Below are 12,198 nucleotides of genomic sequence, written 5' to 3'. Positions count from 1 at the left end.
AGGCCTGGCAGCAGGTGCAGGACCATTGTTCGTGTTGCCCAGATCTACAAGGGTACAAGCTAGGCCAGGGAAATGGCAGCTGTTCAGTGGAGCAGGGCGATGGTAAGGGATTGTTTCTAGATGGCTTCGCAGCTGACATCAGACACAAATCATTATTGTTTATGAAGAGGCTTTCTCCTGTCATTGAGCATTCCACTGTTGGACAAAAAGATTCAATGAAGGACCAAATGAGCACAGCATTTGGGTTGGTGCTGTTCTCACCCATAACCTAGAATTCCAAAAATGTGTAACCCCAACCAGCTAATTGGATTAGTTCCAATGCATTGCTGCTTGGAACCTCCCCCGCCCCATTAATGAACATACTCCTCCAATGACTATAGAGGGGGCCCAACTGGCCAACACCCTTCTTTGACCCAACATATATTCTATACAGCCATTTCACCCCGGTGACAGTAACACCTGACCTCATATAGTTTTTTCCACTGTTATTAAAATACTGATATGGGCCCTCTTCCTTCTCACAACTCATACCTACACGATTAAGATCTTCTATCTATTCTTGTATCAAAAAATGTTATTCTTATCAGATCTCAATAAAAAGTCTGTTTATTTCTGGTGTTCCAACATCCTTTTTGGAACATTCGTCTTAAGAGATTATGAAACTTGCAGTTTTGGTTAAAGAGGATCTACCATATAGTACATTCTATAGGAGCAGGGAATTATTTTCTGTTTAGTGCATTAGTACTTGGAACAGGGCCTGGCACATTGTAGACATTAAATAATTATTTGTTGGATAAATAGAATGGATGGGTCATAATGATAACCAGGCCTTCACAGCAATCTGGTTACAGAACAAAACCTTTAGAAATTTGTTAAAATCTCTAGACTAAATATTCTATTTAGGATAGATTGTCTCTCCCAGAACCAAAGTCCTCTGTCAGCATCCATAACTGTGGTAGAGTAAAAGCTTGTTTCCAAGGAAAGCACCTAGTTGATCTCCAATGACTGGGTATTGATGATGACAATGATGTAGAAAAACCCAGGGGAGCCCAGAGAGCTTATGGTGATATCTATATGTAGAAACAATTTTGCTGGTGGTCTTGCAGAAGCAGTTGAGAATGGGGCCTGGCATACATCTGCAAATTTTGTGTCTAAATATAACAATGTTTAGATATATTCATATATGAAATAATGAATACCCAAAGAGTTCTAATAATGTCCATGTGTCCTAATAGTACTTAGCCATTTACTTTCTAAACTAAGCTTTATAAGATAAAAGTTATTGATAAGGTGATTCATTCTGCCCAAAATGGTTTTTCTTGTATTGTTTTAATATTTATGTAACTTAATATTAGCCTATTGATTTAGCTTCTATTTCTTCCCAGAACCCAGAAGTCTAGATCCAAAAGGAGTATTTTCACTAGGGTGTATTTAGTAACTGACTGAAAAATAATTTCTTCCAATTTTGCTGTTAGGTAGATTAATATTCAATGTATGCATCAATTTGAAGAACAGCTTAAATCTTATGTTAATTGGAAGCTATACAACCCAGAAATTACTGCAGTGGATGCAATTTCTTCAATACAATCTTTTTTTTTTAAATGTTTATGTATTTTTGAGAGCGGTTGAGAGAGACAGAGAGAGAGAGAGAGAGAGAGAGAGAGAGAGGGAGACAAAGTGTGAGCAGGGGAGGGGCAGAGAGAGAGGGAGACACAGAATCCAAAGCAAGTTCCAGTGTCTGAGCTGTCATCACAGAGCCTGATGGGGGGCTCCAACCCATGATCATGACCTGAGCCTAGGTCGGACGGTTAACCGACTGAGCCACTTAGGCACCCCTTGAATACAATCTTTTTAATAGGATATACAACCACCTAAAATCTTCAGTAGAAGTATACAGTTTTCCAGAAAAAAATAACCGGTGTGTGATAAATTAGCATACCAGTCTACTCACAGACATTTCAGGCAGGATAGAGAGGATTTTAGTCTCAGAGACTAAAATATATATATTCTTTACTGTTAGGGAGAACCAAAGCACAAAGCATTGCAAACTGTAACATAACACAGACAGCAAGACAATCCAAGGAGGATCCCATTAAACGCTGGTATAATTGAAGATCACTGAAGAATCCAATGTGACTTACAGGAAAGTATATGGGGAACAAGCAGAGTTCTGCCAGGACATCCGCTCCAGGATGAGGAGGGACAACATGGAAATGAATGAAGCCAGTGCACTAGGTGGAACATTCATGCATCTGAAAGCCAGATCTGAGGGAAAGTGTGACATGAAAGCAAACATGTGACGTCATAGAAGACAAAAAATACTGAAGGGCATCTTGTACTACAAATGTCTTCTGTTCAGCTGAGCACCCCCTGATAAATCATGGTGTGAGTTCATCCTCATAAAACTATGTAAATCTAAGATTTAGGATGAATACTAAGATTTCCAAGAGTGATGAACATTTATTTTGCAATGGGTAAGCCTGGTATTTCTTTGGCTTGTTCTGGGTCATCAAATTGTCCTCTTAATTTTTTCTTATTTCTCTGTCTCTGTCTCTGTCTCTCTCGCTGTGTGTGTGTGTGTGTGTGTGTGTGTGTGTGTGTGAAACTTCTAAGTTTTTATTTAAATGGTACATTTGATATTTTACCTTTCCATTACCACTTGAAAAAAGTTTCAAGATAATGTACCCAGCCTAAATGATTAACATTAATTACATCAGAAAACAATGGAAATTCAGATAGATTAAAGAATAATGTAAAAATACATACATACAAAATATAGGTGAATATTTTTGTGATCTTGGGCTACAAAATTACTTCATGTAATGGGTTGAATACTGTTCTGCCAAAATTCATGTTGACAGAAACCTGTGAATGTGACTGTATTTGGAAATAAAGTCTTGGCAGATACAGTCAAATTAAGATGAGGTCATACTGGATTAAGATAGGTCCTAAATTCTATATAAAAAGAGGAAAATTTGTAAAGAACATATTTGTAAAGAAACATAAAACTGAAGGTAAAAAACCAGGAACTGAGAGAAATATTTGAAACATTTATGTCAGGTACACAGTTAATATCCTCAATATACAAAGAAAGCATAAAATAATCAAGCAACCATTAGAAAGTGGTGCTAAAGATCTGAATAGACAATTAATTAAAGAAAAAATGTCCAATAAATATATGAAAATGTATTCCATATATCCCTAATAACTATGAAAAAAATGAGAAACCAATTTTATATGAAATTTGTGAATAATGGAAAAAATGTGCATAATATTGTTCTAAGTATTTTATGTATTGCTAACTCATTTATTATTTACAGTAACCCTATGAGCTAATAGGGTTATTTTTAGATAATATTATCTTCATGTTATAAAGGAAACACTTGAACCACAAATTTAGCAAGGATATACTGAAATGACCTTCCTCATATACTACAGATTGAGGGCTAATTTGACAAATTTTGTTTTAAAAACAAGCACATCTTTTTTTAAAATGTTTATTTATTTATTTTGAGAGAGAGAGAGAGAGAGAGAGACAGAGAAGGAGAGAGAAAACACGCACGATCAGGGGAGCAGGGAAGGGGCAGAGAGAGAGTGAGAGGGAGAGAAGCCCAAGCAGGCTCCACACTCAGCACAGAGCCTGATGTGGGGCTGGGTCTTACCATCATGTGATCATGACCTGAGCCAAAATCAACAGTCAGATGCTTAACTGACTGAGCTACCCATACCCAGGTGCCCCATAAATAAGTGTATCTTTTGATGCAAGAATTCCCCTTGTAGGAAGCTGTCCTTAAAAAAATAAAAGATGAACAAAGTGTTAACAGATATTGTCTCTGTGTAATTAAGATGCATCTTATACTCTTTTGTATATTCTTTATACTTTTGTTTTCTAATTTCTAACATATAGCCTGTGAAGAGCATCCCTTAGTTTGGCAGTGCACAGCTTGACAGCCCTGATGATTTTTAAAAAGCAGATGAGAATTTCTGGCTGTAGATAATTGACAATTTTCCTTGTGTTACTGAGAAATCAGAAGCGGCAGATGGGAAGCTTAAGGGGGATGGAACAGAGGTAAACTTTATGATATAACATTTTGTCTTCCCTTTAAAGGATTCATAGCCATGTGATCAAATAAAAATTATTTGATACTATTTTTATTCATCCCAAGTAAGTATCTAGTAAATATTTTTTATCAGTTTTTGGGTGGAAGAAATGAGGCATACATTGTTTGCCTTACCCTAGTATTCAAAAGCTGTGCTTCAAGTCAAATCTGTGGCCAGTTTCCAGCAAGAGTGTGTGCACTCAAAGCATATATTTTCATACATTTCTGACTTATTTCCTTTTCTATTTTCCTTATTTCTTTTTCTAACGTATTTCCTTACTTTTATTTTCTTTGATTGTTTCTTAATTTATTTCAAATTTATTTTGTGATACCATATTGCAAGCATCTTTATAGACCTTAACTCTTTTCTTAGAATACAGCACAGTATAATTAAAAATGAATTATGTTAATTCAATACTCATTAGTAAAACTGCAGAGAAAACAGAGAAACCATTTTTTTGAGCATCTAGAATTTTGAAACCAGAAATAAAATAAAAATTTAAACTACTTAAGTTAATGTAAAGCAAAAACTAGTATAAATGACTTTTAGATAAGTGTAAAGTGAATGTTTTAAGTGATCACCATGTAGCAAAGAAAGGTGAATTGTGTCATATTTCATGTGCCATTCTGTTGTAAACACTCTTAAAATCTGGGTCGCTGGGGTTGCCCCTTTCTTTTAATGGCTACACTTTGGAGACAGGTGATGGTATGCCGAATCTCCATGGCTAAGTGTTTGATTTATTATTAGTTTTGATTTGAGAATATTCTGTGTATGAAGTATAAAAAGGAACAAATGAAACAATGACATTTGGGAAGCAGTAAAATCTGAGGGTAAGAGGTCAGAAGAAATTAAATATGCCTTGACAGCTACTAAAAACAAATAAAAATTAAAAAGCCCAAATGCACTTAGAAAAGTTCAAAAAGTAGAGTTTCACATGTCTGAAGAGGAAATAAATCATTTTGTTCAATATGGCCTACATCAGGTGGCATAGGATATCATATACAGTTTTACACTTAACCAAAGAGAAGCATCAATACCTTGGCTAGAATTCAAAGGCACCCAAGGAAATCAACCAGATGATAAAAGGATAAGAGGTTTGAGTCTATGAAGAGAGATTAGAGAAAATTAATGTGTACAACAAAGAGTAAGAGAAGAGAGGGGATTGAGACTTTTCCTTAAAAACTTGAGAAAAAGTACCACAAATGAAAAGTTGGAGCCTCCAAGAGGAGCAAGAAGCTAACTGGGGCTGACTTATCCAGTAGGCTCAGTAGGTAGAGTGCCCAGGGCCCAAGATACTTTTAGAGGCCCACAAAAATGTTTTCACTCCTTTAAAAAAAACCAGAAGAAAAACGAGTATTATAATAATAAGTATATAAAAATAGATGAAGCCCAGGTTGTGTTCATCTTTATGCCAACACATTCAGAAAACATAATTTTGAATATGCTTTTATGGAGGAAGGAGCCCACAAGGGCAAAAGTGCCTGGGCCCGTGAAAGTCAGAATGTGGCCCCAGAGCTAACCTAGCAAATTTTAGACAAAATATTGGATCAAAACAATCTCCTTGGAAGCTTGTTGAGTGTTAAGCACAGATGATCTGGGGGGCTCACAAAGAGGCACCCCGAGTTGAGCATAGGAAGAAGAGGCTCATTTTCTGCATCTATGAAATTCCAATTGCATTGCCTTAATGTCTTCCCATGTGTAAAATACTCATATAATTAATGTCCACAATAATGCTATGAGGTAGGATTTGTTAGCCCTCTTTGACAGATGAGAAAATTGGAACTCAAAAGATGACATAATTCACTAATGTTATAGAGGGAGCCAGAGTCAGACCTGAAGCTCTGACACTAAGTTCACATGGTGTCACAGCACGCAAGTGGAAAATCAAACAGGTGTAATTTCCACCCACTCCATGCTACCCTTACCCTCACTCCTCATCACTCCACCAAGGCCCATCTTAGATGCATATTCTAATGCTTATTTCATTTTGTTAATTATATCTTAGTTATGCCATAACACACACATTTGCAAGTCCAAATTCTCTTTGCTATGGTTTATTACAAGAAAAGAAGATCTTTGAGTAAGTTATTTTACTAGATGAATCTGCTTCTTTAAAAATTTTGGATCCTATGGATATGAACTTATGAGATATGCAATTTTCTGAGGCTTTTCTTCTAAAAAATATATGTAATCTTGGGGAGTAGAATGGGGAAATAATGTTGGGTGATCAAAGGTCATTTTCAAAACAAGGATATCTGTTTAACACCAGATCTTCTAGATAGACCAAAACATATGTGGAAATTTATACTTTGAAATTAGAATTTTTTAGAATTTATTCTAGGAGACAGATCTCTAGGGAGTTGATAGATATGTTTGTGGATTGTCACATTCCTTGTTATTTCTTACGGTGTAGTTATAGGCTATTGGAATTTCTGAATCAGGGAAAGTGACTTTTATTAAGAAAAATGGAGAAATTTTTATTCTACAGAATTTTTCTTAGGGAGAACATTTCATATTTATAGGGGAAAAAAAACCACTTGGATGAACTTCTTAGTATGAAAGATGAGATCCTAATGGGTCAATAAATTGCCGTATAAAGCAAGTGTGTCTTGTTACCTGGAGGGCCCTTTGCCTAAATGCCATGCTGCGTTTAAGTGTACCATGTTTGGCGTGGAAGATGTGGGGAGAGTTGAATGGCACTGCACAGGAGATGGGGGAGTAATCTGAAATTGTCAGAGTTTCCAGAAGGAGGGCAGAAAATTCAGCCAGGATGGGTAGAAGCGGGGGAGGGTGTCTAAGAGCTTAGAAGAAGATTTTGTATTAATTTTTAAGTTGCTTGTTACGGAGTTTGAAAAGCAAACCATTCCCTCAGAGGTTTCAATAAAGTGTATATATCTCAATAATACTTTTGAGTGGGTAGATTCTTTTCCAGGAATTCCAAAAGGTGCTGAGTTATGAATCAGGGTTGGCCTAAGGAAACCCGGAGACCGCAGGCCTGGAGGCAAGAGTTGGGGCTAAAGGCAGAAACATCTGGGTTCCATTTAAGTTTTGCTCCAAAGTCAATACCACATGCTGGGAAAAGCAAAAGCATCTATATCCTTGCCCAGCACTGAATATAGAAAGAAATTAGTGTTTCTGACAGGAAAATTGCTTAAAAGGTCAGGATACCTCTTGCTGTAACGATCTAGGAACAAAAAACCAAAATATACTATAGATATTTATTTTCCATTAGTGTTTTTATTTTTAATCATTAACGTTACAATCATAGAAATCCTGTTGCTATCACTTCCCTTTTTTTCTACTGCCAAGATTTTTGCTGCAAGAAGTTTAATTCAAATCAATGTTGTTGATCAATACTGATTTTCACCAGTGACCCTTATTGCCATAATAATAATAATAAAGATGAGAAGTATCATTTTGATATTAATCTTTTAGGGGAATAACTACTTTGAAATACCAATGAAATACCAATGAAATACCAATATGACTGGGACAGACGATATAATAATTTTCCTCTGAGTGACTAAGTTACATTCCTTGTTGTGGTGCACACATGTTTTCCACACTCGCTTCCATTACTTAGCAGTGAACTTAAAAAAAATAATAAATCGCTGTTGGTTGAGCAACCCAATCTGTGGTGCTTTGTTACGACAGCCTAGCAAACTAATACTGTTTCATATTTAGAACACTTAGATATGCCCAGATAAATGGTTGGATTTTCTAAAATTGAGATATCATTAACATACAACATCATATTAATTTCAGGTGTATAACATGTTGATTTGACAATTTTATACATTACTCAATGACCGCCACAGTAAGTGTTCTTTCTATACCAACTGTTTTGCAGAATCAAAGTTGTTTATTTAGTCTTCTATGTTTTCCTTAGAAACTCAGCAGATTGTGTGGGGAGTGTGTGAAGACCACTCTGAATAGGTTTATGCAGGCAACGTAAACAATTCATAGAGACATATAATCGTAGTAATCCATGCGTCCCTGGTCTCTTCTTTGTCCTCATGTTGCTGGTCTTTATGAGAATTACTTTAGATTTTCACTCCCTTCATTTCACAAAGCAGCCAAGAAGATGCTTGGGTTTTAGCATGTAATCTCTGAAGCTTTGTTTGCTTTCCTGCAATGACCTGGAACCATTGGGTCACATCTAATTAATATGCTGTTGGCAGAACACGCTAAACAGAAGTTGTCAAAACTAAATGATTAGAGGTTTAGATTCAGGGTTGAATTACATGTGTTACTTCCAAGAATTACTGCAAGTAATATGTGACTACTTCAAGCTTACAAGGTCTAAGGCTGTTAAACACCCCCTAACCAACACACACACCTCATTAATGGATTTTTTAAAACAATCATAGAATATGTTGCCAGCGAGTATTTTTAAGTGGAATTTCTTTTAATCTTTTCAAGTAACAAATATTTGATATTTCATAAACTTAACACCCCTTCCCTTAAAACCCAAGAGAGGTGTGAGTTGAAATATTTTTTCCTAATAATTTTGACCCAAAAGTTTTGATAAGCAGAGTGAACTTTGGGGCCTATATTTTTCAAATTGACTGTCGACATTAATGAACTCACTGCATTAGCTGGGCTTTTTCACTTATCCAATGTAAACATACTCCTAGCCCAGTATCTTTGCAAATTTTACACTATATTTGCCAACCCTAAAATCTCTGCAAACATTGGACAGGATCACCTCTTGCTACCTGGTAACAATGTTTATAAATGTATTTATTCTGATAAGATGGCCAAGTACATTTAAAAAATATTTCTTAAAAGGGATTTCAGAATTTTTTTTTTTGCAACCTTAAATCTTCATTCCTTGTTCTTCATTCCATAGATGCTGCCAATGGCCAGATTTGTGCAAGAATGATGAAGAGAGGATCTGAGTCTGTTAGCCATACAATTTTTTATTGTCAAGGTTCATTTCTTTAGAATACTTTCATAAGATACATGAATGTAACTGACACAAAAGTGTTTTTTTTTTAATCATTAACTTTCTGATTCACATATGACTTTCATAGCTCAATGCGATCATTTTATTTTCACATTCTTCTCTGCCCACTACCTGGGGAGATTCTAAATTCCTTCCATTTACTTAAGGCTTATTTTAAGCAATTTTGCTCTTGACTCTATGGTGCTGGCTCCTTCTGACTCTGATCCATTCAGGAGTGCAGCTGATCTGGACTCTGTTCTAAAACAATCCCATAAGATTTTGCCAGTGGCTGAAATCCAGTTCTTCCACTTGCCTTATCCTTGACCTTTACCTATTTGGAGATCTGAAGCTGGAGGCCAGTCCCATGTGATTTTTGAGTGGTTCCTCAACCATGTTCTTGTGAGCAATGCTTGAATCCAGACCTCTTCCCCACATACGGTGGGTGCCCCGCTCTCCTGCCAATGTGATTGGCCATGTGGAATGCAGTCTTGTTCCTGCTCCCTTAACATAGTCACTGATGAAGCCCTTGGTGACTGACTGAGGTGATCCAGTTTGATATTCTGCTGTGAGCTAAGTGCTGCAGAGTATATATCCTTCCTTTGATTCAGATAAGATCCTTCCTTAATCCAGAATCAAGTCATTTGATTCTTCCTCTATTTTCACTGGTGGTGAAACAAACAAATAAAAAAAGGTCCTCTGGTATGCAGTTCAAAGGCTTTGAAGTGGTGAAAAGGATATATTTGGCGTTGTGGAATTCTGAATTATAAAAAAAGAAATACAAGTGAAAAAACTGCAAAATATGTTTTGCATATAATATATTTTGTGATAAATATCAACAACTTTTAGGAACTTGGAAATTCCCAATAAATGACTATCACAGATGGTTCTATAATCTGGTTGGTCACTTTTATCAGTGTCCAAGTTGGTAGCTAACCTGGTTATGAATTTTAACTTTGCTACCGTGTGCATGTGTATTTATATATTTTTTAAAAAAATTCAGGACTACATGACTATAACTTTCATATTAATATGCAATATTATTAAAAGTCAAAAAATCAAACTCAGAAGCAATCAGGCAATAATTCTACCTAACATAAAACAATGGTTTTGATAATTATTATAAACTATCCCTCCTGAATTAAACTGTAGATGTTCACAGGAGAATACTCACGAGATTTATTGAAGCAGATAATTCCATTATATTAGTATAGAAATAGGAAGCTGGAAAAGGGGACAAAAGTGTCAATCAATATGTGTGCATGGAGACATTGCAGAATTTTTGCATGTATTTTTGCCCAGTAATAGATTTTGAAGGTTATTTATAAACCTGAAGGTGTTTTTCTTTTAAATTCCTTTATTTGCAAAAGAGAAATGATGTAAATTGTTTCACATCATAAAATAGTACATCATATTTTTCTTTAAAATAGAATCCCTTGATTATAAGAAATTGTAAAAAAAAAAACAAACACCTCCAATTACCTATCTGGTGCTGATTCCCAACTTGGCCTTCCCTTACTTTTTTGGTTTCTCTCTTCTGAATATATTCTAGTTTGTTTTTGTCTCAAGCTATGGTACTCACAACCTAACCCAATTCTCCAGGTGCAAATTGGCAACTACAGAGAAGAAAGCAACTGTCTTCTTTCTTTTTTCTTTCATTTATTCTTTTTTTTGCATCTTTCCTTTCTACCTTCTTTCCTTCCATTCTTCCTTTGGCAAATACTGAGAGTATAATCTATATTTGGCACTGTATTAGGTGCTGGAGATAAAAATGAGCAAAAAAAACCATGGCCACTACTTTCATAGAGCTTATAATCTAGTGAAGGATACAGAGAAGAACAAATGATCTGACAAATAAATGTAATATTGCCTCTGTAATAAGTCCTAAGAAAAGGTATACAGTCTTATGAAAACCTGTAGTTAGAGGATTTGAGATAATCAGGGAGCTCAAAGAGACTTCTCTTGAGCAGGATGCTGAAAGAAGGATAGAGCTAAGAGGGTGATGAGAAGACAGAAGATTGTCTTGGAGACAAGCATATGCAGTGGGAATGGGTAGGAAAAACCCTTGTGAAGGTATGAGGTATGGAAAGAAGTCCAACACAAATGGAGCAAAGAAAGAGGAAGGCTGTAGGAAGTGAGGTCAGCCAGAAAGTAGGGGGTGCCAGGCCCTGTTCTGCCTTCAGCCTAATACAACAAATGGGAAACCGTGAGGAGTTTTAAACAGGAGGGAGATGAAATTTTAATTTTTAAAAGATTACCATGAAGAGTGGATTGAGAAGACACCAGAGTATATGCACGTGGGTCAGTGAAAAGTCTGTTGCAGGAACTTGGGTAACAGATAGTGGCAAGGTGGCTTGGTGTAGCTAGCAAGAGGATAATTGAGACGTATTTAGAAGGAAAATTGGTAGAACTTGATAATGGATCGTATAAAATGGGGAAGGGAAGGGTTAGATAAAGGTGAGGGATTCATGGATGTACAGCTTTTGTCTGGTGTGATTGGAGAAGTGGTGTGCTATTCACTGAGGTGGGAAACACTGGAAGAGGGCCAGACTTGGGAGGAAAGATTATGAGTACAGTTTTGTAAGAAGAGTCATTGAACAGTCCATGAAGAAATATCAAGGACAAAGTTTGATTATGTGTGTCCGGAGTTCAGAAGAGTGTCCTCAGATGGTGAAATGAATTTGTGAGTCCTCTGCATATAGATGGTAATTGAATCCATATGGAAGAACATCAAATAAAAAAAGAGGGAAGGACAGAACACTGAACCTAGAGAAACTCACCATAATTAATAGCCTTTGAGAAGAAAAGGCAAAGAAAGAGAAAGGAGCAGCTAGCAAGGTAGGAACAAAACCTAGAAAGTGCTGAAATTTCCAGAGGAAATCAGTATCTCCATTAAGAGGGAGGGGCTGGTGGTCAAGTGCTACTGAGAAGTTAAGAATAGGAAGCATCCTTCTAGTTGATTCATATAAAGTTACTGCCAACTAAAATCCTTAACTGTGTTTCACATGTAAACAAACCACCCCAAGATCTCAATAGCTTAACAGAATCAAGGTATATTCTTCCTCACATCCTATTCCAGGGAGACTTGAGCTGTTCACTTCAAAGAGGTGACTAAGGAAATATGCTGCTTTCATCTAGTGGCTCCTCCAACT

General features: G+C 36.3%; 1 long non-coding RNA gene across 1 annotated transcript in view; it reads left to right on the top strand.

Annotated features, from left to right (window-relative positions):
* The window catches only part of LOC128315569 (uncharacterized), a 122,792-nt gene extending 111,628 nt beyond the window's left edge, over nt 1-11,164 (top strand). Inside the window, exons 6-7 of the long non-coding RNA XR_008298444.1 lie at nt 2,021-2,474; nt 8,954-11,164. This is a non-coding gene — a long non-coding RNA (uncharacterized LOC128315569). The remainder of the gene's footprint in view (nt 1-2,020; nt 2,475-8,953) is intronic.
* The last annotated feature ends 1,034 nt before the right edge of the window (nt 11,165-12,198 follow it).

The sequence above is a fragment of the Acinonyx jubatus genome, chromosome B2, assembly GCF_027475565.1.
Source record: "Acinonyx jubatus isolate Ajub_Pintada_27869175 chromosome B2, VMU_Ajub_asm_v1.0, whole genome shotgun sequence".
Lineage (NCBI taxonomy): Eukaryota > Metazoa > Chordata > Mammalia > Carnivora > Felidae > Acinonyx > Acinonyx jubatus.
Note: the sequence above shows the minus strand (reverse complement) of the source record. Positions and strands in the feature narration are given on the sequence as shown.